At 45.3% G+C, this 22,497-nt stretch overlaps 1 protein-coding gene across 2 annotated transcripts in view; it reads right to left on the bottom strand.

Moving 5' to 3' along the window:
* The window catches only part of PBX3 (PBX homeobox 3), a 158,057-nt gene that overhangs the window by 53,694 nt on the left and 81,866 nt on the right, over positions 1-22,497 (bottom strand). The gene's annotated exons all lie outside the window — the stretch shown is intronic.

Raw genomic sequence — 22,497 nt, 5'->3', positions numbered from 1 at the left:
GGAAAACTTGCATGTGACAAGATTCTCCTCCAGTCTACAGAAAGGGTGGGAAAGAGCCTACGTATTCGTGAAAACAAAATTGAAGCGTGCGTGGGTGACCTGGTCTTGCACGCTGTGTTAGGAGCACATGGCTTCTGCTGTGGTATCGAGCACGAATGCCTTCTTGGGCAAGCTCCTTTTTCCTTTGCTGCTGCTGCTAGACTGTGGTCAACACGAAAAAATCCCGTTCTTTCTCGGTGTCCCAGTCCCCTGGTGTTCCACTCTCCCAGGGACCCCTGCACAGCCACACAGCACGGCCTGCCTTTACGTCCCATGTCTGGAGTCTCCATTTCCCTCCTTGACCACAGTGCCACAAAGCAACTGGGATTATTTACCCATCTTCTGACCCGATGCCTTTGCCCATCAAGTCTTGCAACTGATGTTCTAGGGCACAAGGGGACATTTACCCACTGAAATGCTATTACGAGGGCATCAGAAATGCTGAGCTGCGAATGCAAATTGTGACAACTCACAGGTTGATTCTGTCATGTGGACAGAAGATCAAAAGGCATAAACTGAGACCGTGAAACTCATTTCACTTGTGCTCTACAGCAGACTTGTATGGCTAGCACACTGAGCTCTGGGGGCTGGCGAGGTAGTTTTCCTTCTCTGTGCACTATTCTTACTAGAGCTGGTTGAAATTTTTTGTTCAAAACATTTTCTTGACCAAAAAAAGTCTTTCACATTTGGAACAGACAATCAAAGGGCCCAATCCTGCAAACACTTACACACATCAACAACTTTACTCACCTGCATAGCTCCCCTGGCTTTCCTGGAATAACTCAGGTAAAGACAGTTACTCCCCTGGGTAAATGTCTGCAGGAATAAGCCCTAAAAAGGCTAATCATGCACAGTCAGTTAAGCGGTCATGACAGATGTGCTCATTGTCTGAAGCTGTTACATTCAATACATTTTCCATATTTGTTTCCATAATCTTTGGTACCAACTGACTTATGCATTCTCCTCCGTCTCACAGTCCAAGGCAAACAGAAGGCGTGGGGCTGCCCTGCTCACTTGGGCGGGATAAAAAAGGGCAGCAAAAATTGTTTTGACTGACTTTCATTTTGCATCCCTTGAACTCAGCCAGAGACTGAAGCTAAGAAGGAAATGGTTAATGTACTAATTACGGTAATTAAGAGTTGCCAATTTAATTATAGCTGAGAATATTAATGCTGTAACATTTGTTGGAGTGCAGAAAACAAACCTTTAATGCACAGACTTTGTTCACAAACATCTAATGGAGCCCTCCTCCACTTCGCTCGGTGCTTCAGTGCTGACACAACAGCAATAGGTTCAGACTGAAGAACGTGTCAGCAATCAGGCAGGAGGAGGCTAATTAGCTGGCAGGTTAATGAGTGTGATGGCTCTTGACAGCATTTTGTTACTGCCTCTACTGTATTTAAACAATCAATGATTATTACTTAGACACAGTGGAGACAGTCTTATTATAATAGCAAGACTATATATTTATTTTCATAAAAATGAGACTCATCCACTGCTCTAAATGAATAAAATATTAAAACTTGGCTAATTACAGCCACACATGAGAAACTTCAAGGCATCTTCTTATCAAGGGAAGAGGGCAGTTGTTTGAAATGTGCTTGTGCTACCCTGTGCAGAAATGCTACGTGGTTTAACTAAGAATCTCTGGTGAATCCTGACAAGCTAAGGGGCTAAAATAAAAACTAAATTTCATTAAAACCATTCAAAGAGCCAGCCACCTTGTTCAGCAGACATGACAAAATCCAGACACCCTGTAACCACCACTGACAGCCTCACTATACCTTTTTAATCTGAGCCCCTATGTGCAATAGGTGTACGGGGCACATAGAGCCCATAATCCGCAGGAACTGGGCTCTGTATCTTTCTTTCTTTGGTTACCGGAGATTTGAAAAGGCATGGTGAAGTAAAGAAATGGCTCTGTGGAGAGATTAACTCATTTCTCTGTCCAGTTAAGGGGGGTAGAGGGACATTTTACAGCACTCCTGCAATCCATAAACCTAATGAGAATAAGAAGGAAAATGTCTACAACCCAAAAGCACATAAATACAGCAGACAGCCCCTTTCCAGAAGGTGGGTAAACATGAGTTGGTGTTTGTAGTGTGAACTGTATTTACAGGACAAGCAATTGCCAATTGTGTCCAGAAAATCCTTATCTGAAGAGAATTAAATTGAATCCTTAGCTCTATAATAATAAGGGAGGGTTATTTCAATTTAATATTCAGTGTTCCCTAGGAATTTGTACATAGACGTGGAAGAAACAAAAGGCCTCACCTGCTGAGACTCATGCCATTTTCTAAATTATTTTTGCATGCATGAAAATGATTTGTGCCCCTTGCTGCTGCTGCTGCTGCTGAATGTGTGAATAAAAATAGAAAATGCAATAAAATCTTCCAGTCCAACCTAATCCGTAATAGCGTGCGCTGTGTCTTTAAGATTCAGAACACCATAAGCTTAGTAATTATATAACAGCAAATAAATGACTAGTTACCAAAGGCATTGACCAGACCCAGGGAAACATAGGGCCTGAGCCTACAAATACTTACACACATGAGTAACTTTACTTCTGCAAGTAGAGACCTGAGCTTTAAAAGATGGAGGAGCAGATGACTTGGGGCTTGTCTACATGGGGACATTCAGGAAAACTAATCCAAATTAATTCCGAAAAAGAGTGTCCACTCAGAGATTTAATGTGGACTAACCAATCCACTTCAAATTCACATCTTTAGTTAAAGTGGCCTTAATTCGATTTAACTTAATTCACATTGGAAGGGAATGGACGTGATCCTGCAATTGGACTGACTAGTTCCAGGAGGTCATGCGGCAGATCAGATTGAAAGGCTAGGACTAAATTGCTCTGAAAAGGCAGGTTTCTTAGTTAAAAAGCCCTTTTAAATTAGTGCCTGGTGACGCTACATGTGAACCATTGAAACAGAAGTGCTGATGCTCCAGCAGGTTCTAGCTGCTTCCCTCTACAACAGTCTGAGCTGTGCGTTCCTAGCGTTAGGTGAGGCTATTTATAAAGTTAACTGAACTCTGAGCCATATTTATATCACTGAATCCTCTGCTCCTTACATTACAAATAGGAAACAAAGACAGCTCTCCTGCATCATCATCATGTGTGAGGATTCATCACCTGAAAGCCATGCACGGCCTACACATCGACATACAGCATAACGCTGTGTCAAGTCCAAATTAAACCTGCATTCTGCAAGCCTGGCCAAAAAGGCAGACACTTAATTCGTGTTCCTAGGTCCCAAAGATCACGTGGTTCGATTAAATATTGATGGGTTCGTAAATATAAGAAATTCTCAGCAACAACCATAAACTTTCCCTGTGACACTTCTGTTTATCTTAAATATTTTTTTAAAAAAAAATTAAAACAGGAATAGTATTTGCGACAGTAATTGTAAGTTCAGGAAAAGCTGGCATCTGGCAAAAATCACCAGCCTTTCTGCCTGTTTAAATGAGAATATTCTTCAGTCTGAAAAATTATTTATAGAGATTTTTTTTACTACCCTTGTATACTGCAATGTTATTTCCTTTCCCACACACTAGCAAAGTCCATTTTCACAACTGCTATAAAGCGGCATGTTCACAGCTAGTAAAACAACTCAATAAATAGCCTCACGAAGCTATAGCTGTCTCATATCCTTTCCTCAATAAAAACAGAGGTGAACTGCTTATTTTCAGCAGTACACTATAAGAAGACAGAAGCATTATGACTGCTCATACATTCTGACTATCATTTGCCACAAGCTATATCTGTCAGCATTAAATAAAGCTGCATTATAAATGTAAACAAAACACCCACATCTACAAAATGAGCTGTCCGCCATTGCTGTAGGCATGAATTGAACCCGCTTATTGACTCAGCTTGCTCTTTTTATTTATTCTTCTACAAAGACATGCATTTACTTTACCCTACCAGCATAGTGGGATTAGGGGCGGTAACTTGTCTCCCGCACAAGCTGAAAAGGCAGGTTGATGACAAATGCAGATCTTAATGAGAACCCCATTGGGGGCGGGGGGAAACATTGAACTGTTATTGGAACACTGATCTCCACACCGCTACATCATAAATAATTTGCAGGATCAGTCAAGTGAATTTATATTTATGATTTTTTTTAAAAAGGTAATTCATCGCAATCAAATAATAATGCCAGTTTGAAAGGAATTACATTCAAATATCAAATGCCTCAAAATTTACAGTCTGAGGAGTGAAAGGGTGCTCAGCTACACAGCATTACACATCACGTTTGCTCACTCACTATGAGTTATGTGTCTTTCTAGACCAGCAGAAAAGTTCTCTGGCTGTCGGATGAACTTCCCCCCTGTGCACAGGGTTAGCACAAGGCCTGTGTAGCCTCCAGTCCACTCACAGCCCCAAGTGGCATTTGAGTGGTGCATAACCCAGGTTCCCAACTCTCCCAAATTAATTGTGAATCAAACAATTTTTGAGCCTGACGCAGGAGCTCTCACAGCAGTGTCAGACGTTCCTGAGTTGCCATGAGTCTGAGCCTTTGGGACCACGTGCACAGCTCTGAGCGAGAGGCCATAGCCCCAGCCTTCAGGTGTAGCCCATGCCTGGGCACAAAGGAGCACAGGACTGGAGGAGATCTAGGGGAAACCGCAACCGAATCCCAGGAATAAGGGAGGTCCTGGGACAGCAGGGGAGAAGGGCCCATAAAATAAAACATATGATAAAATATCTGAAGCTATTTGCACAATTGGAATTAGAATTAGATAGCACTGATTTGTATAGAAATATTAGTGAATAATTTACTCTGGTTTATAACCTGGATAAATGTATATATACTCACACTCAAATTCATACAAAGTAAAATAATTTCAACTATTTTTCAAATTCATTTTGCTAAGATTGTAAACATACTTACTGCAACCAAAGTGGGTTGTGTGGTTATGTCAAACGCTGGCCTAAATCAGCCAATCAGGTTTGTCTGAAATCTGCCCAATCCAAGTATCAATCCTTAATTCAGTGCACATTGCCTATTCGTGTTGGGGCTGCAGCACCTCAGGAGCAGGATGTGCATACTTTCCATGTTAAGTAGAGGTGCACTAGCAAAATCCAGATCAGTTTTCCTGGAAACACCCTACTTCAAACAGGTAGCAGGGGGGTAAAGACATTCTTACACGCAAAGCTCATTGCAGCTTTACTGAAAGAGAACGGAAACATTTTGCCACATGAGGGGAATGAAAGTCAAAAAACAAACCCAAACCCATGAGTTGCTGTTGCTTTTAAATCTCATGATGTTGGGGGATTTTTGACTGACTCCGGATTTTTGATCTCCTGAGGCTGGCAACGCAGATGTCACTTGTGCTGGTGCTCTGCACAGGGGTGAATATCACCTGTAAGTAATAACAATGTGGTGCTAAGAAAGGAGGCCTGGAGTGGCTTGGTCCTCTGCAGAACTGCCTCACCCATCTCCTTCGGTGGCAGACACACAGCCTCAGCCCTTACCCATGCCCCCCAACACAGCACCCTGCTACTCCAGCACAGGGGCGTCCTTGAGAAGAATTACAGTCAAAGCAGAAAGTGTCAAAATGCATGAGTGGTGTGTCACATGCACAAACAGGGACTGAGCTGAGACTACAACCACAGTTGTTTTCACTTGGAATATGAAGCAGAATTTGAATCTAGATCTCTAAGAGTATCCACTGTTTCCATGAGATATTGCGCTTTCCTTTCTGTGGGACTCTAAGCACAAGAATTCAAACCGGACTTTAGAAAGAGCACAGAGAGTGAAGTGGCAAGTTAAACCATCCGATGATGTTGGCACAAATTCTCTTGTTACATGGGGGCATGCCTCATGAATGGACAGGAACAAGTGTTCCACTGCTCCACATCATCCATTCTTCCAGAGGTAGATATTAATTATTCCAGCATTTTCCATTTTGAGATAAGCTTGTTAACAAGACATTATAGGGTTGCTCAGAGTGCCTATCCTTTGGGTTTATGATGTTAACAGAGAAAAGGAAAATCAGCGCGAAGAAATAGCAGAGAGTAATTAATGTATTGTAGTGTGGAATTTCCACTTCCTACCTCCATTTAAATCAAATACAGCTCAGCAGTGCCAGAGTAAATCAAGGGGCAGCCACGGGGGAGTGGGGCTCAGCAGAGGCATTAGAGCCAGATCCAAACCCCTTCTTCACCCAAGCTACTACTCTTATTACTTGTGCAAAGCAAATATCCAGCCTCCAACCCTAAATCACTTCAATTCCTATTTCCAAGTATAATTTAATCTTTTTCAGCGACACTTGATGCTTACTTCATCACAGCATAATGACAGATTAAAAAGTTGTTGAATTAAATATTAAAGAGGACTTCAGGCAGTTCTGCATTTTTAAGGAATAACACAGATTGGAGATGAAATGAGAAGCCCAAATGCATATTTTATTCCAAAAGGAAAGAATACATATATTTTTCCTTCAGGCCACCTACTTTGTAATAAAACATAGGGCAGGTTTTTATTTAGTGGATAAAAGCATGATATAGTATTATAAGATTCATATCACTGTAAACTGGTAACATCCAGTGATGTCAAAGCTAATGACACCACATGATCGAACACAGTCTTTTGTTAAATATATATGTATAGCTACACTGTATATATTTCTATAGTCGTTTACAATTTTTTTCATTAGACTACTTATGCACAATTTATTGACTCTCAGATGTGAAAGTTTATCTTGTGATGACACCGTATGCATGACATCAAAGCACAGAATACAAAAGATAATTTAAGCTATTATTGAAGTATAAATCATTCTGAGAAAAATGATGTCAGTATATGAATAACAAGAAAGTCATTTTAAATTGAAACTATAGTTTAAAGTGTCTGAAAGTCCTGAAGATAAATATGGATGACAACAAATTTTGAATTTTAAAAGGAATTTCCACATTTTGATGTAAAAAAACCTCCCAAACTATTTTATTGTAATATATTATTAGTTGATTAATTCTCACATATAAAAGGATCAAAGAGCACATCTTTAATATTTTAAATAGACATTCCAATTCGTTCCTTTCTGAGCTCTATATAACCGCTTCAACAGCTGCAATCCCATATGCCTCTGGGTCACAAATTTTGCTTTAATTCCATATTATATATTATACAGACACACACATGAGTGATTTGAAGATTTCCTTGATTGCTGTAAATGAATACAATTGAAGTACAGACGCTCATTTTAATTCAACATAGGCCAGACATCATTATCAGTACAGCTTGTATAAAAGAGACTCAGTTTTTCTAACCACATACTGCACCACCAAGGAGGGCAAAGAAAATCTGGGAGCAGTGGGCAGCATGGAGGGTGGCAGGAAACTAAACATTTATTTACAATTCAAACGATTTCTATAGAAGTGGGTTGGTTCACAGGATGATATAGCAGAGCATCCACATTACCTGGCTTGCCACACACATCCGCGTACAAAAGTTTATTCAAAACAATAATCAAGAAATATCTACATATATAATTCCATACTCCTGTTTGGGATATTAACTGAAGAAACCTCCCTCGTATTCTAAGCTGTCTTTCTGAAACGGACTGGGGGCTGGGAGAGCAATATTTTATCATTCCATCCAGTAGTGAATTTACTTCTTTGCAGCAGAGAACGTGAAATTCCTCATGCAAAAAGAGGCATTTTAGGCCATTCATTCACCCCTGGCTTGGAGCAGAGCAATTCTCTTATGAAATTCTGACATCTGTGTGGGGGAAATAATCTTATTTAGGAACATTTTAAAGGCAAATACAGACAGGATTTTGGTTTTTAAATTCCTCCTTTACGCTTTTTGCAACTAAGATACTGGGACGTTTCGCTGCTGGTAAGGTAAATGCCTTAGTGCTGCCCAGAGCTTCTGCTCTTTCCACCTTCCTCTGCCAGTGTAAAAGAACCTGGGCTAACAGGCTCACCTGCTTGCAGACACACGGTTTTGACTCTATATGGGGAAGGCCCAGAGTCTTCCACAGCCCCACCAGAGGAATGTTTAAATACTCTGCTCTGTGGGTGGGAGATGGCTGTTGTCCTCCTGCGATCAGCCAGGCTGGGGGTGTTCTGTGATAGACAACTCAGGGTAAACACACCAGCACCGCCAGGAAATGCAGGTCTGCCCGGCCTCTTAGCATGAGAAGTCTGGAAACCTGAGAAGAAAAACAAGCAAGGGGTTTCTTCCCAAGTAGTATGTGTGTGCAGCACCTTGCACACTGACAACACTCAGCCAACAGCTGTGTCTCTCCAGGCAAAGGGTCCAAGTTATGATCAGCCAGAGGGCCTTCCAGAGCAATTTGCTCAATGGCAGCCGAGAACCACAATGCTGGGCGAGGTCTCTGTGACACAGGGTTGCCGTCTGGTGCTCCTGTCGATGCATGAAACCCAGGGATCCTGCCGCTCCCAACAGACCTCTTTGGATGTGCAGAGCTGCTGCAGAGTGCGATGGAGGCGGACGGGTCATACGGGACCCTTAGTGGCCTTTTACACTTGGCCTGTCTAATAAATTCCTTCCCCTGATGAGCTGTCTCTTCCCTCCCACTCATCAGTTGTTTACATTATCATACTGTCTGCAGGCCTGCTGGGCACCTACCCACAGAGTCCCAGGCAGGCCCTGCCCCACAGAGCTTACAATGTAATCAAATCAGGCAGACAGGCTGGGAGAGGACAGGACAGACTGTACATGCAGGGTGAAAATTCCTGGGCTTTACTGAGCTGCCAAGGGGGGCCCCAGTGCACTGTGCTACCGTGTTGCTCAGCCTGGCTTGGCATCAGCGTGGCTCCAGGGCTGACCCTACCTCCTCCCCACCCCTCTCAGACAGGGGATTTTCCTGTCTCCGCTAGTCAGAGTGCATAGGCCGTGCAGCACCCTGGCATGCAATCTGCCCAGCCCCTCCACCAGGGCCAGGGCCCACCCCCACCACTGCATGAGCACTGGCCTCGTGCAGGGACTGGGGAGATGTGTCCTAGTTCCAGCTTTACCCCAGTGTGTGTGTTGGGGAGGGGCTGGCAAGTCCATGCCTAAGTTTCCCCAGTAGGAATAATCATGATCGGTGTGATGAGGCTAAGGCAGTTACTATTTGCACAGTGTTTTGAAGGTGCAAGAGAAGGGCTAGCTGTTATTAAAATCCCCCCACTTCTCCGGTGCACACGCATACACACACACCCCTCTTCCCCACATCTCTGGGTGCTGGAACATGCCTGCAGTGGGGGCTGCTTCCCTTCCCCAGCACACTGTCTGCTGCAGCTGGGCCAGGCAGCCGGAATCTGGTGGCTCCAATAAAGGCAGGGTCTCTAAACTTCCTGGCTGGTGTGTGCGCCGTCACTAAGGGGATATTGTTTTTATTATTATTAATACCAAAGGGATCTTCACTGTCTTTTTGGTCAGTGCAAACACTCAGCCTTTAACTCATTAAGTCACAGAACAATAACACAGAACAAGCAGACAAGAGAAATGCCATTGTTCCTTCACTTGAGTCTAAGGGCTCTTCTTGCCGCCATGTAAATGAACTTAATGCTCTTCACTCAGGCTCACTTGGAGGGTTCTCATTTACTGCCTCTCTCTGTGACAGCATTTTCTCACCAGCCCTGACTGCATAATTAATGCAAATGCAGCCTTAGTGTCATGAGCTGGGCTCTTTTGGTTTGCTTTGGTACGACACTTACAGAGGAATATTAACTAGAGAAAGCAGCATCACAACAGGGGTGGAAAATCAGGCTGCCAGGGACTCATTCCGAATGCCACTGAAAGGAGAGCGCCTTCAAGATTGTTTCATCAAGGTGATTGAGAACAAAAACTACTGAGGAAAATTCAAGCTTACATTTATGAGCTTCTCCACATACATTATTTATATCACCAGAACCTATAGGAACACTATTTCCAAGCACATATTCATGCAAATAGATTATTTGGAAAATGGTGAAGAACGCTGAGTTAAATGTATGCGCACACACAGATAAATCTAATACTGATTACAGATAATCAAAGGTATTGCTCAGGTAGACGGGCTGGAAACACTTTTGTGTATGTGTGTGTTTGTTTACAGAAAGTTCACGGACATTAGGATTTATTCTAGCACAGCTCCAGAATGCCCACACTTCTCACAAGGGTCAGTGAGCTGCATACACAATACAGCCCTTCAGGGGACTAAAACTGCATTTTAACCCTACACATTCCAATCAAAATTGGCTGCACATTTTCCCACAGTAAAGCTGAAAGCAGGTCTGCACTATGATACATCAGAATTAAAACAGGAAAGCAGGATTCATCTCTATTATCTTCACTTTGTAGCAAATATTGCAAGGATAACATGTCATTGTTCCAGGCGTATCATACTCCAAATGTTTACTCAGATTAATTCAGCTGTGTTTTAGTGCCAGACAATTCTCTGTCTTACATTTTCTGGTCAAATAAAAGTAGATTTTCCTATTTGATATTTAGTTCTGTACAATGGCACCTATGCACTGGCTTTTTGCACAGGTCTTTGTATATTCGGTGCAGGATTTTCCAAAGCACTCACCACTGGCCTGACCCTGCTCCCACTGAAGTCCAAGGGAGTTTTACTATTCGGCCACTGTGGAGTCCTTTTACAAATCCCACTCATGAACAGTGCTGCCAGCCTCAGGATTGAAAGTCGTATGTCATACCCCACAATCATGAGATTAGCTTAACATTCATGAAATTTTCACCAATAATGTCTGAGCGGTTCTTTTTATTTGCTTTCTGATGTGGGAGACTTCTTGGTTCATGTTCCCAAGCTTTTCTCCACAGCGGCGATGGCCAGAAGCTGACTCTTATTTGAAATAAAAACCACGTGACTCCAGGAGCTGCAGCCTTAAGCAAAACAACATCGGATGTGGTGAGACTGGTGATGAATCTCAAGAAGTGCTTTATTGTTCATTTACCAGTAAAACTAGGGGAAAATAGGGCTGGACTGAAAATCAGCTGTGTCTGATGCAGGTTTTCTTGGGCTAAGGGAAGGATGGGGTGGAATTCAGTGTGCTATCCAGAGGCCAAGCGCCTGCTCTCTGGGTGTTCCTCCCAAACCAGCTCCTTTGCAGACCAGTGACTTGATTCTGCAAGCACGTGAGGAATTCTTCCCTTCCAAGGGGTCAGATGTAGGCCGCAGGATAGCCTTACACATCCCTTGCTGCTCAGTGATTGAGACTACACCAACTGCATGTCTTCACTGAATTAACTAACTGAAAATAATCCCTTTATCCCTTTTACTGTACCATACAACTGAACAGATCAAAATGAACATACCAATCAAGTGGTTTGCTTTAGAGAGGAAACAGCCCCAGAAACCATGATTACAAATTAAAGGTATTATATTGAAGTCATTTTTAATCCCTTATAAATGAATAACCCTTCTACCAACATTAAATCATATCCCACTGCAGAAGTAAAATGTCCTGAGCTGCACCTCTCCTTCCTGTAGTCAGCAGAGCGACCCTTTTCTTGGTGTTAGGGGAGGCAGAGTGCTCCACACCATGACTGGTAACCTTCTTGTGTCTTTCCAGGGCAGAGCTGCTGTGTCTCCTCCAGGAGCAGTAATGCCACTTTATGTTGAGTAATCCACCCCGTGGCGACTATTTATTTAAATTCAGTCTCAGAACCCTCCTCTCACCCAAGACCTTAATTTGAATTCTGCAGTCAACAAATCCCACCTCCTGTAAACACCCAACGTATTAGCTTAGCTCCTCTGTTCTGAGGCTAGGAAGTTCCTCTTGGCTTATTTATATTTGGTAGGCGAGAGAAGACAGCAGAACGCGAGCCAAAAAAGGCAAATTCAGACAATTTTTAACTTCAGCCCTCCATCTCCCTTTCAGCACGGCCCTAATAGGGCACCAATATTGTCACTGGAAACTCGGGATCAGCACACAAATGCGCTGTAAATGGGAAAATCCCTTATGATACTAGTGTGAAACATGTGGTGCATTGATTTTGTTCTTGATGGTCTGCTGTTAAACTAGCGAACATGCTGACCTTGTGTAGAAAGGCAGAATACTGTGTATGCAACATAAAGTTGAAAAACAGCTTTCAAATGACTGTTTAAAACTGTAGACTACAAACCTTAAAATATAGACAAGCCTTCCATAGTTTATTTTAAATTGGCAAACGCAATTTAACAAGCTAGTCTAACAAATGATTAGCATAGCATGTGCTTTTCTTTAGCCATCAATTATGACACAGGATAATGCAGGGCACAACTTAAGTGTCAAATGACAATATGCCATACAAAACCACTTTACAACACAGTTTTCTGTTTGCTTAGCAATTACTACAGTGCACACTGCTTTTCATGAAAAGCCTTGGTCAGAACACTTCTTGAGAATTATTCCATTGTGCATGTGTTAGAATATACTGGGGTTTGGTTCTATCATTTTTTAAATTTTAAATGAAGACAAAATGTGCCGTGTACTTTTGCTATATTAATTACAAATAAATATCCATCTGAAAGTTTATTAAATGTCCAACTTCAGTGCTTTTTGTAATATTTATAAAATACAATATGTACTTTTACAAATATAAAATTATTAAAAGAAATCCTTACGAATTCCATAGGACAAAATTGGCAATTTTTACTTAAAATGTTATCCCTAATAATAGATCACATATTTGAAACTCTAATTGAATTAACAATTTTTATCAACTGCAAATATTCGAGGATCCTATGCAGACATTAATGTATGTAAAATATACAAACACTAAGATGTATGGCTAACATAGGATGATTTGAATTCTAATCTTCACATAAATCAGTCAGACTTACAAATGCCTGCCCCATTGATGGGAAAATAAATAAGAATTTTATATATTTTAAATACAGAACAAGTACATAATCCTGGTTACATTAATAGATATTGCATTCCATCTGCAAAGGGAGTGTTTAGCTATTTTTTCTGTTCTGCTGTCCTTTCTCCTGCATTTGCCTAAAGGCTCTCAGTAAATTACACTCCAAGTAAATGACTGTAATTTACCCGCTGAATTCCCTTGTTCAGGAAAAGCACACACAACACATTCCAGCATTTCCACAGCTCAAATTTACTATTCTGGATGTCAAGAACAATCCACGGGCAGTAATTTGAAACTGTTTGAACCTTCAAATAAGGGAAATTAGAAAGCTAAGATTTTCAGTGAGGAGATAAAACCTGATAAAAATCTGTAACAGTTCAATTCCTTCTTCTTTATATTTATAAACAGGACATTAAATGTACTGTTAAGCTATTGGTTACAATGCAATGCTTCCAACATTACACTGGAGAGGATACTAATCACAGAGGTGAAAACATTTTTGAATTAGGTAAATATGTTTTTAAAAAACATATAATAATTAAAATAAGTGTAGATGACCTTACAAGAAAGCAGTGGACTAAAATATTTAAGGGCGAAGCCTGGCCCCAGTGAAGTCAGTGGCAAGACTCCCATTGACGTCAATGGGGTCAGAATTTCGTGTCCATCCAAACATGAAATTCATCTGGATGGTTATTTTTCAAAGTGTCCTGAAAATATAGCTGAAATTCTAGAGATGGCAAATCATACAAACTAAAATATTATCTAAACCAAGGATTTAATCAATATCTTCAGTAATTAAAATCAAAGATACACACAGGTTTATAGTAAATTCTCACACAGGATAGTTCCCAATGTTCTAGGGCCTCAGTTTTGAATAAGCTACATAATAACCAATAGAAATACTTCTCACTGTTACCATACTCAAAAAAACCCTACAGTTAAGCACACTCAGTAACCAAAACAGCCTATTTCGCCCTGTCTAAAGGCAGGTTTTCATATGGTAAAACTGTTATAAATCCTCATTATCCTAAATAAAATTACAGCACTTTAAACATTTCCAGGGAGAACATTCTCTCTTCTAAACAACTACCTTAGCGAGTAATAGGGAGCAATATGGTTGCACTTGTGTCACAGTTGGAAGTCTTTTTAAACTGTCGCCCTGCTAGCAAACCAATTCTACATATTAAAATGAATGGATTGCTTATTTCATGAGGGAAAATCATTTATAAAATCAGGACAATTATTAAGATACTGTGACTTATTTCCACTCCAAAGTGCACACGAAGCAGATAAATGAAACAACTTATGGACATCCAAATGTCTTTTCTCCGTGTCACGATTTTCTCTTTCAAATGAGTCATCCATCTGTACAAGTAAATTAAAAATTGATCTAAATCCTACGTACAAGGAGCTAAAGTTTTACACATTTTCATATTATAAACAACTGCAGACTTCACAAACATAGGGCATGAGGCTTTTATTTCTAAAATATAAACGCTAGTTCTCAGGTATTCCCTGTGAGCACAGTGCAGAGACCCAAAGGCATATATGCAGTGCGTAGGCCATAGAGCTGTACAGTACCTGGTCGCTAACAGATTTCTACCGTATACATGGAGTGTGTGATGGGCAGATCTCCTCCTCAGTTGTCCTCTTAGTCTGAAATCAGACCCTGGCTTGGCTTTATCACCTGTTTATTTGGGACCCTTTAGCAGATTCCTTGTTTGGATTAAATCTAATCAAATGATCAAGTAATGCACCACAGCAGGTTTGGGAGCGTGTCCCTCATAGTCACTGAGTAAATTATAGAAACCCTATAATTTGATGAGAACATGTGGGCACCCTTCCACAAATCCATACATTTCTGATTGCTTTTTGTGGGTTTCATTGATACCAACATGCACTTCCCCACAGGCCTCTGTCCTGGATTGCTGCTGGCACAAACATGCACCACTTGGAAACCTACACAACTCCTGAAACATGTTTAATCCTGAGTTTAAAAACTTTACACATTAATGATAGGGAAGGTGCCTATTCTCGAACTAGCAAAACAGCCTCCCGGTAGGTTGTCCAAAACACATGGTTGTCTTGTACCGACTTGCTTCCCAAATACAATGGAACTGCTTAGTCAGTAAGTATGTGAGATATTCCTGCATCAAATGAAGTTTGTGTACAGTGTTGCCCAGGCTGTCTGCAGATCCCTGCTTACTAGCATCTCCTTTTTCATTCCTATGCCCAACCCCGACTCGGGCAGTTCCTTCGAACCCGTTGCACCTTCCACTATAGGCATGTTAATGGTAAGGGCAAGGCAGCAGATAATAAGGTAATTAGCTCCTCAACCAAGAAACTATCTATGCTGCAGTTTTTGACTGAAAATTTCTTCGTTAATTTCCAGTCATTCACATTATCTATTCTCCTAATTGCAAACCCGGACTAATTGTTTCTCCAAGTTGTACCATAGCTGATGGCAGTAGAACCTATGCACACATAAAAGCTTCCGTTTCTAATGTCGCTGTTATCAAGCCAAAAACAATTACACCCATTTGAATTATGGCAACCAATAAATTTAGATAATCACCATATGCAACATAACATTTTGGCACTTGAACTAAAAACTCTTGTAGACAACTCTAGATTGCTGCTAATGCCGAGAGCTCTCATCCTACCCAAGGCTGCCAATAGAAATGCCAATGCTGCTGAATACTGCTCATCCTAGTAATGTTGTCAGTGAATGGCACATTCACACAGCCCCCAATCCTCTCTTCCCAGGCATGGTCTTCTCCAGCTGCAGCTTAATTTCCTGTGACTTGCCTAATTACTGTAATTAAGGATTAATTGCCATTAATTATTCACACATAAGCTCATCGCAAATCATGGGGTAAATGTCTTATGAAAGCTGCCATACAAGCCATGTATAAACACTCTGGGATGCTCCAGGCAGGAGAATCTATCACTCAGCCCTGAAGCAAATCTCTGCTTCTCTTACAAAAACAGCTATAACTCTCAGAAACTCGACAGTCTTTGCAGGTAAGCATTAGGTTACAAAGCATGTTTTCCTGTGGAAGCCACAACGGTTTTATTAGGACTATAAATGCTGTTTTATCTTTCCAACTGCTATTTTTATGCTTCCATTTTTATTCTACAGTGTTCAGTTTAGGACAAGCATTTGCGCGGAGAAGGAAAGTTTGCAGCCGCTGCTCCCCAGCCCCCTACCCCGTCGCGCCAGGCTGTTCCAGCGGGTTTATAACACGGGACCATGTGACTGGGAGCCGCCTGCTCACCTCGCCGCAGCCGCTCGGGGATCAGCGGCGGGGCTGCGATGAAACCCGCTTGGATTTTCCAAACGCCCGGCCGCCGCCGGAGCGTGAGAGCCGCGGGTGACTCTCCCCCGCGCAGCCCTCCCCGGGGCCGCGTCCTGCGCCTCGTGCCGGGCGGGGAAACGCTGAACGTGACGGGGACCGGCTCCGGGCGGGCGGCCCCAGCCTTGCCCGTGTCCCGGCTGCACTTCAACCCCCGTCCCGGGCGGTCCCGTTCCGCGCAGCGCAGCGCAGCGTGCGAGCGGGGACATGGCTGCGCCCCCGCCACCCCTCCCCGGGCCCCGCCGGCGGGCTTCGCTTTCACGCCGGCTCCGGGCGCAGGCCCGAGGAGCGCGTGTCCCGCGCCGAGCGCAGCGGGGCCCCGGGGCCAGGCCGGCGGCGCCTTGTCCCCGTCGCTCCGAGCCGGGCGGGGATGCTCCCTCTCGGGCCGCGGGTTCGCGTGGGGCGGCGTCAAACCCTCAGGACCGCGGGCCCCCGGCAGAGCTGCGGCGCTTCCCACACGCGCCTCGAACAGCTTCCGCCGGGCGACCCCGCGTAACTACCGCGTAGCGACCCCGCGTAACTACCCCGCCTGACTGCTGGTAGCGACCCCGCGTAACTACCGCGTAGCGACCCCGCCTGACTGCTGATAGCGACCCCGCCTGACTGCTGATAGCGACCCCGCGTAACTACCGCGTAACTACCCCGCCTGACCGCCGCTAGCGACCCCGCGTAACTACCCCGCCAGACCGCCTGTAGCGACCCTGCCTGACGGCCGCTAGCGACCCCGCGTAACTACCGCGTAACTACCCCGCCTGACCGCTGATAGCGACCCCGCGTAACTACCCCGCCAGACCGCCTGTAACTACCGTGTAGCGACCCCGCCTGACGGCCGATAGCGACCCCGCCTGTAGTTACCCCGCGTGTAACTACCCCGCCTATAGCCACACCGCGTAACTACCGCGTAGCGACCCCGCCTAGCGCCTCTCGCCCGAGCTGCGGCCTGCGCGGGGGCCCGCCGGAGGGGACCTGCTTCCCAAGCCTCCGGCTCGGGCGGCTGCAGCGCTCGGCCCCGACCAACTCCGCGCTGCCGCGGGCGGCAAGAATTGTTCACGGAAAAAAGACACCCGCCCCCGCGCCTGTTCAGCGCCTCACGGGACGTAACCGAATTGTCCCCGCCAGGCCCCCCCCCGCCCCAGACCCCCCCCCGCGCCTGTCCCCCCCCCAGACCCCCCCCGCGCCTGTTCAGCGCCTCACGGGACGTAACCGAATTGTCCCCGCCAGGCCCCCCCCGCCCCAGACCCCCCGCGCCTGTCCCCCCCCAGACCCCCCCCCGCGCCTGTTCAGCGCCTCACGGGACGTAACCGAATTGTCCCCGCCAGGCCCCCCCCGCCCCAGACCCCCCCCGCGCCTGTTCAGCGCCTCACGGGACGTAACCGAATTGTCCCCGCCCGGCCCCCCCCGCCCCAGACCCCCCCCCCGCGCCTGTTCAGCGCCTCACGGGGCGCCCCAGACCCCCCGCGCCTGCCCCCCGCCCGGCCGCTTTCCGACCCAGCCCCCCCGCGCCGGCCCCTGGAGCTGCTCGGGCCCCGGCTCCCAGCCGGCTGCCTGGCGCGGTCTCGGCCGGGTCCGGTTCGGTCCCCGGGCGGGGCGGGGGTCGCGCCGCCCGCAGGGCTGGGCCAGTCCCGGGCTCCGTGCAGGCCCCGGCCCGCTCCCCCGGGACTCGCCGCCGGGCTCCGGGCCGGCCGCGGGATGAGACCCCGGGAGGCTGCAGCCGCCGCGGCCGGGCCCGGGGAAGCGGGCGGGGGAAGTTCGCGGCTCCGGGCCCAAGGCTCCGGGCCGGGGGCGGGGATCGGGGTGTTCACGGTCCCGGCCCCGCGAACCGGCCGAGCCCGGCGCTCCCCACCCCAGTGAACCAGCCCCCGCGCGGGGAACCGCCCCGGACACGGGTGGGCTCCCAGCAGCACAAAATGGAAGGAAGTGAGCGTGGGGACTGAGCTGAAACCTTCCCTCCCCGCTCATCTCCCCTCCTCCCGCGAACGCTGGGCCTTGGAGAAATGTCATCTCCCTGCCAGAACCCCTACCATTCCTGAAATAAGTGACTAAATATTACTCAGGAAAAGCATTTTCCCTCTTGAATCAATTACATTTGACCTTTTCCCCCTCTTCGGAGGCAAAGGCTTTCTGACCAGAGAGAGGCCCACTTCTCCTGAGCAGCTATGAAATTTAGCAAGCCTCCTTTATCCTGAAATTTATAATTCAGCACATGCTTTTGCTAAGCATCTCTGTTGACACAGGGACAGATACAAGGCTTTAATTCCTGAGCATGGGATGCTGAAATAAAAAATCAGCCTTTTTTAAAAATCACTCTTCTCAGTAGAAGGGTCCACATGGCTCCAACAATCCGCTTAAACTTAGCTGGAAACTTTTATAATAAACATTCCTGCAACATAATTTGATGTTTTTAAATGAAAGCACCCAAGCTAATCTATACAAATTAACAGATGTCCTCCTGAAACAGTTAGAAACAAAGAAATGCAGATGCGAACATCATCAGCATCCAAATGAGCTTATTGTAGGACCCTTTAAGGCACATCTGAGCATGGCTCCAGCCTGTATCTACCTTTCAACTTGCAAATGACAGTGTCACCAAACACTGTCCTTCCATCAATCAAGCTGGGTCATGAATATACAAAAGGCAGCAGAGAAGCTGGCTACCTCCTGCAGTTCAACTTGGCCTAATTATCTAGGCCTTTCTTTTTGTTACAGTCTGAAGGGTATACACCCAGTCAGCTGTTGGGCAGCCCGAGGCCTAATCAAGGAAGGTTAGGCGTACTGACCCTCATGTGGACAACGAATGCAAGTTAAATGTGAGCACCAAATGTCATCTTTCTTATTCATCATTATAAAACTTCCCTCCCCTTTCAAAATACCAATCTGCTGCCATTTTCAGACCCACCCCCTCCAAGCTGTCATTTCAGTGTGCTCCCTGCCAGTAGAAGGAATTAGCATGTGCTGCTATTCTCAGATGCATCCCTCAGATATGTTAGCTAATGACCTCCCCCCAGAAAGTGGACCCGACCCTCAGTGTCTCATCACTGGTAAAACAGGTTCGGTTGGACTCTTTCCACAAAGAGGAACTACAAACATTCTGATGGCTGGGAATTCCTAAGGATTCCTGGGAAAGGGCCCTTTTCCCGTGAGAGTGGGCCTTCCCAGCTCTCATCCCACAACAACACAGTACTCAGTTGCTGTTTTAATTTAAAATATCAATTGCTTAATCGCAGCGTTCCTCAAGCTGACCCTGGGACTCCAGCAGGAAAATGTCCATTGACTTTTTGAATAATTTACAATCTCAGCACCTCAGGCAAGCCTTCTGCCCCAACTAAAAGGATTAGTCTAAAGTACACTAGTTCCATCTGCCTTTGTGATGTATTCATGTTTTGCGGGGTTCTTTAAAGAGGGGACAGGAGCACAGTTAGTTACTGCACTATCCTTTCACATACAAAGACTGAAACCCTGCCCTTTCTGGAATCTCACGTTTGGCCATCTCTTCTAGTCTCCAGAGACTGTTTGCCACATCCCAGAGGTACCAAAAAGCGGGCAGAATTGTTTTTTCTGCTCAGGTGAGGCCTATTCTTGGAATTGTGTAAGAGTTTCATAGAGCACCTTTGAGGTGCGTAGAGGAGATTTGTGGGGACCCAAAACCAGTAACAGGCTGCAGCTTCTGAACAGACGTTGTCCTGGGTCCTAGGACTGCAACAGTGGCAATGGTGCAAGCAAGTTTCTATGGCAGGGCTGTGGAGGGAAACTTCTGCTCACTGCCAGCATCTTCTGCTCACTGCCAGCATCTCCTTACAAACACCACAGTTCGCTGCCCAACGAAATAAAAGGCACCAAACCGCTCCCAGCAGTGAAATCCCCGCCACAACCAGCAAAGAGCACGAAACCTGTTGCTGTCAGAATCCTCCTGGGGCACCAGAGAGGTTCGAAGCTGGGGAAATTCAAAGAAATCAGATTCCCTGGCAAAACCTCCACCATCACCGCCACCACCATAACACAGCACGGTGTAAAACCCAGCCCAAGCTCTGTGTTGAAGTTTGGAGAAGCAAGAAGTTTAGGAAGTGATCTCAGATCATTGTCAAGCAGAATCCAACATGTAAGTGCTAGAAAGAGTCAGATGAATGTCAGGGCAACAGATTCATGAACATTCAAAAACAGACCTATTGGATGTCAAATATATGACTCCAAATGCAGCATGATGCCAACTTTCTCTTCCTGGTATGGATTTGAGGGATAACATCCAGACTAAATCTGTGCTGGTTCTTTACTATGCAGGCTTTACAATTTACACAACTTCGTTACAAGTTAGATACACCTGTATTTTAATTTCATTCAAAGGATTTTATTTCCCTTGGAGGAGAAGAAACCCCTCACCCCACATGTACTATGCTTATAAATATTGTTTCACTAATTACATTTCCCATCATGTAAAACAATGCATTTTACCTGGGAAATTATTTGACACAATTTGAAATTATCAGTCACATAGCCCTTGTTCTGCCTAGCTGCACAGGGATGAATCTCACCCACAGTGAATAGTATGCTGGGTATTCATATAAATACTCTAGGCTTTAAACAGAGAGGACAGCCATTGTCAGGGAGACTCCTCAATTCAAAGGCCAGAAGGGACCACTGTGATCATCCAGCCTGACCTCCTGCATTGCATAGGCCAGAGAACTGCCCCATAATAATTCCTAGAGCAGAGCTTTCAGAAAAACATCCAGTCTTGGTTTAAAAATTGTCAGTGATGGAGAATCCATCCCGCCCCTTGGTGAGTTGTTCCAATGGTTAATTACCCTGACTGTTAAGAATTTGTGCCAGACTGAGATGGAGATGAGACAGAGAGGCAGGGAGTCTCCCAAAGGTCAAAGGCCAGAAGACCAGTGTTTCTTGCTAACAATACTGTGCAGCTGGAACTCTGCAGCCCAGCTCTTAATTTTAGCCAGTTTTCATGGTCTCATTCTATTCTACGGAGAATCAGGAGCTCGGTAATATCTGACTAACACAATGGGGAATAGGGCTTGTTTGGCTTCAGAGTATTAGTTCTAAATGCTAGCAAATTATTTTAAAATCGACTAAACGAAAATGGAGAGATTGGGAACTGTTTCCCCTTCAATGTACAGGTTAGGAACCAAGAGCGTAACGTCCCAGAATCGGCGTGGGGGCGCACTGTGACTGAGCCACCCTGACAAATGTTACTGCTTTGGTAGCAGAGCAGCTAAGACGGCTCCTGCTTTCCAACCCATCCCCAGCCAAAAGCAGAGGGCTTTTCAGAGGGGGTTGGTGTTATTTACATAGCACTAGAGGTGTGTCCGGTCCTTTAGATACACAGGAAGTGCCAGGCCCCTTCCCCAAGAGAAGCGCTCAGAGCTAGGGGTGCTCAGGTCAATATAAGCACCTCGATGGCCAGAGAAAGGAGCTCACAGTGTACCTGGGACACAACAAGGGATTGCAATAAACAAAGGAAGCAGTGCAGGAAGAGGGACGTCAACGGCTAGCCTGCTAAGAGCCCATGAGTACGATTGCTAAACGTGCATCTCCTACTTTCAAATTCAGTATGTTAACACTGGGGACAGTACCAGTGATGGGAGGCCTGGTTTGGGGCACCAGTGAACAACTAATTGGAGTGATGAGTTCTGAGCAGGGATCTGAAGGGGAAGAGTACGGATGCACAGCATACCAGGATAGGGATGAACTTCTGGGCATAGCAGGCTGCAGGAGAGAGCGGGCAGAGATCAGGAGAACAAGACATCATGCTGAGGCCTTGTCTACATGGAGAGTTCCCCCAGTTTAACTGCAAGTGTGATTTCAAACTAATTTAATTAAACTAGTGCAAAAGGCCATGTGGACACTCTTATATTGGTTTAAACCAGGTTTATTTCAGTTTGGCTTAAGTTGATTAGGAAGAGGCTGGAATGGAGGAGGTAAATAGGAATGCTGCCCAGTGTCCAGACAGAAAGACCTGACGCTGGAGAATTTGCAAGGACCCCTGGGCTACACCCCCACAACTCAAGCCCCGTGTCTGATAAAACATGCAGATTTTCTTCAGCATGCTCATCTGTCCTAAGGGAGTTGGTCTTGAGCTGGGCTCAGTGAGCTCACCAGAAACTTGCTAAAAACAAGTAAGCTAAGACACATACCCCAAGATATTCCTTTTCCTGCTTTTCCCAACATATCCATGTTTCTGCCCTGGGGCCTGCCTGTTCAGAGCAGGAAAAGTCTGACTTGGAGCCAAGAATGTTGACAATTCACATTGTTTTGGTACAGTGGCCACCAGATGGTGCTACTAC

The sequence above is a fragment of the Eretmochelys imbricata genome, chromosome 16 (assembly GCF_965152235.1).
Source record: "Eretmochelys imbricata isolate rEreImb1 chromosome 16, rEreImb1.hap1, whole genome shotgun sequence".
Taxonomy (NCBI): Eukaryota; Metazoa; Chordata; order Testudines; family Cheloniidae; genus Eretmochelys; species Eretmochelys imbricata.
This window is presented reverse-complemented; position numbering and strand designations above follow the sequence as displayed.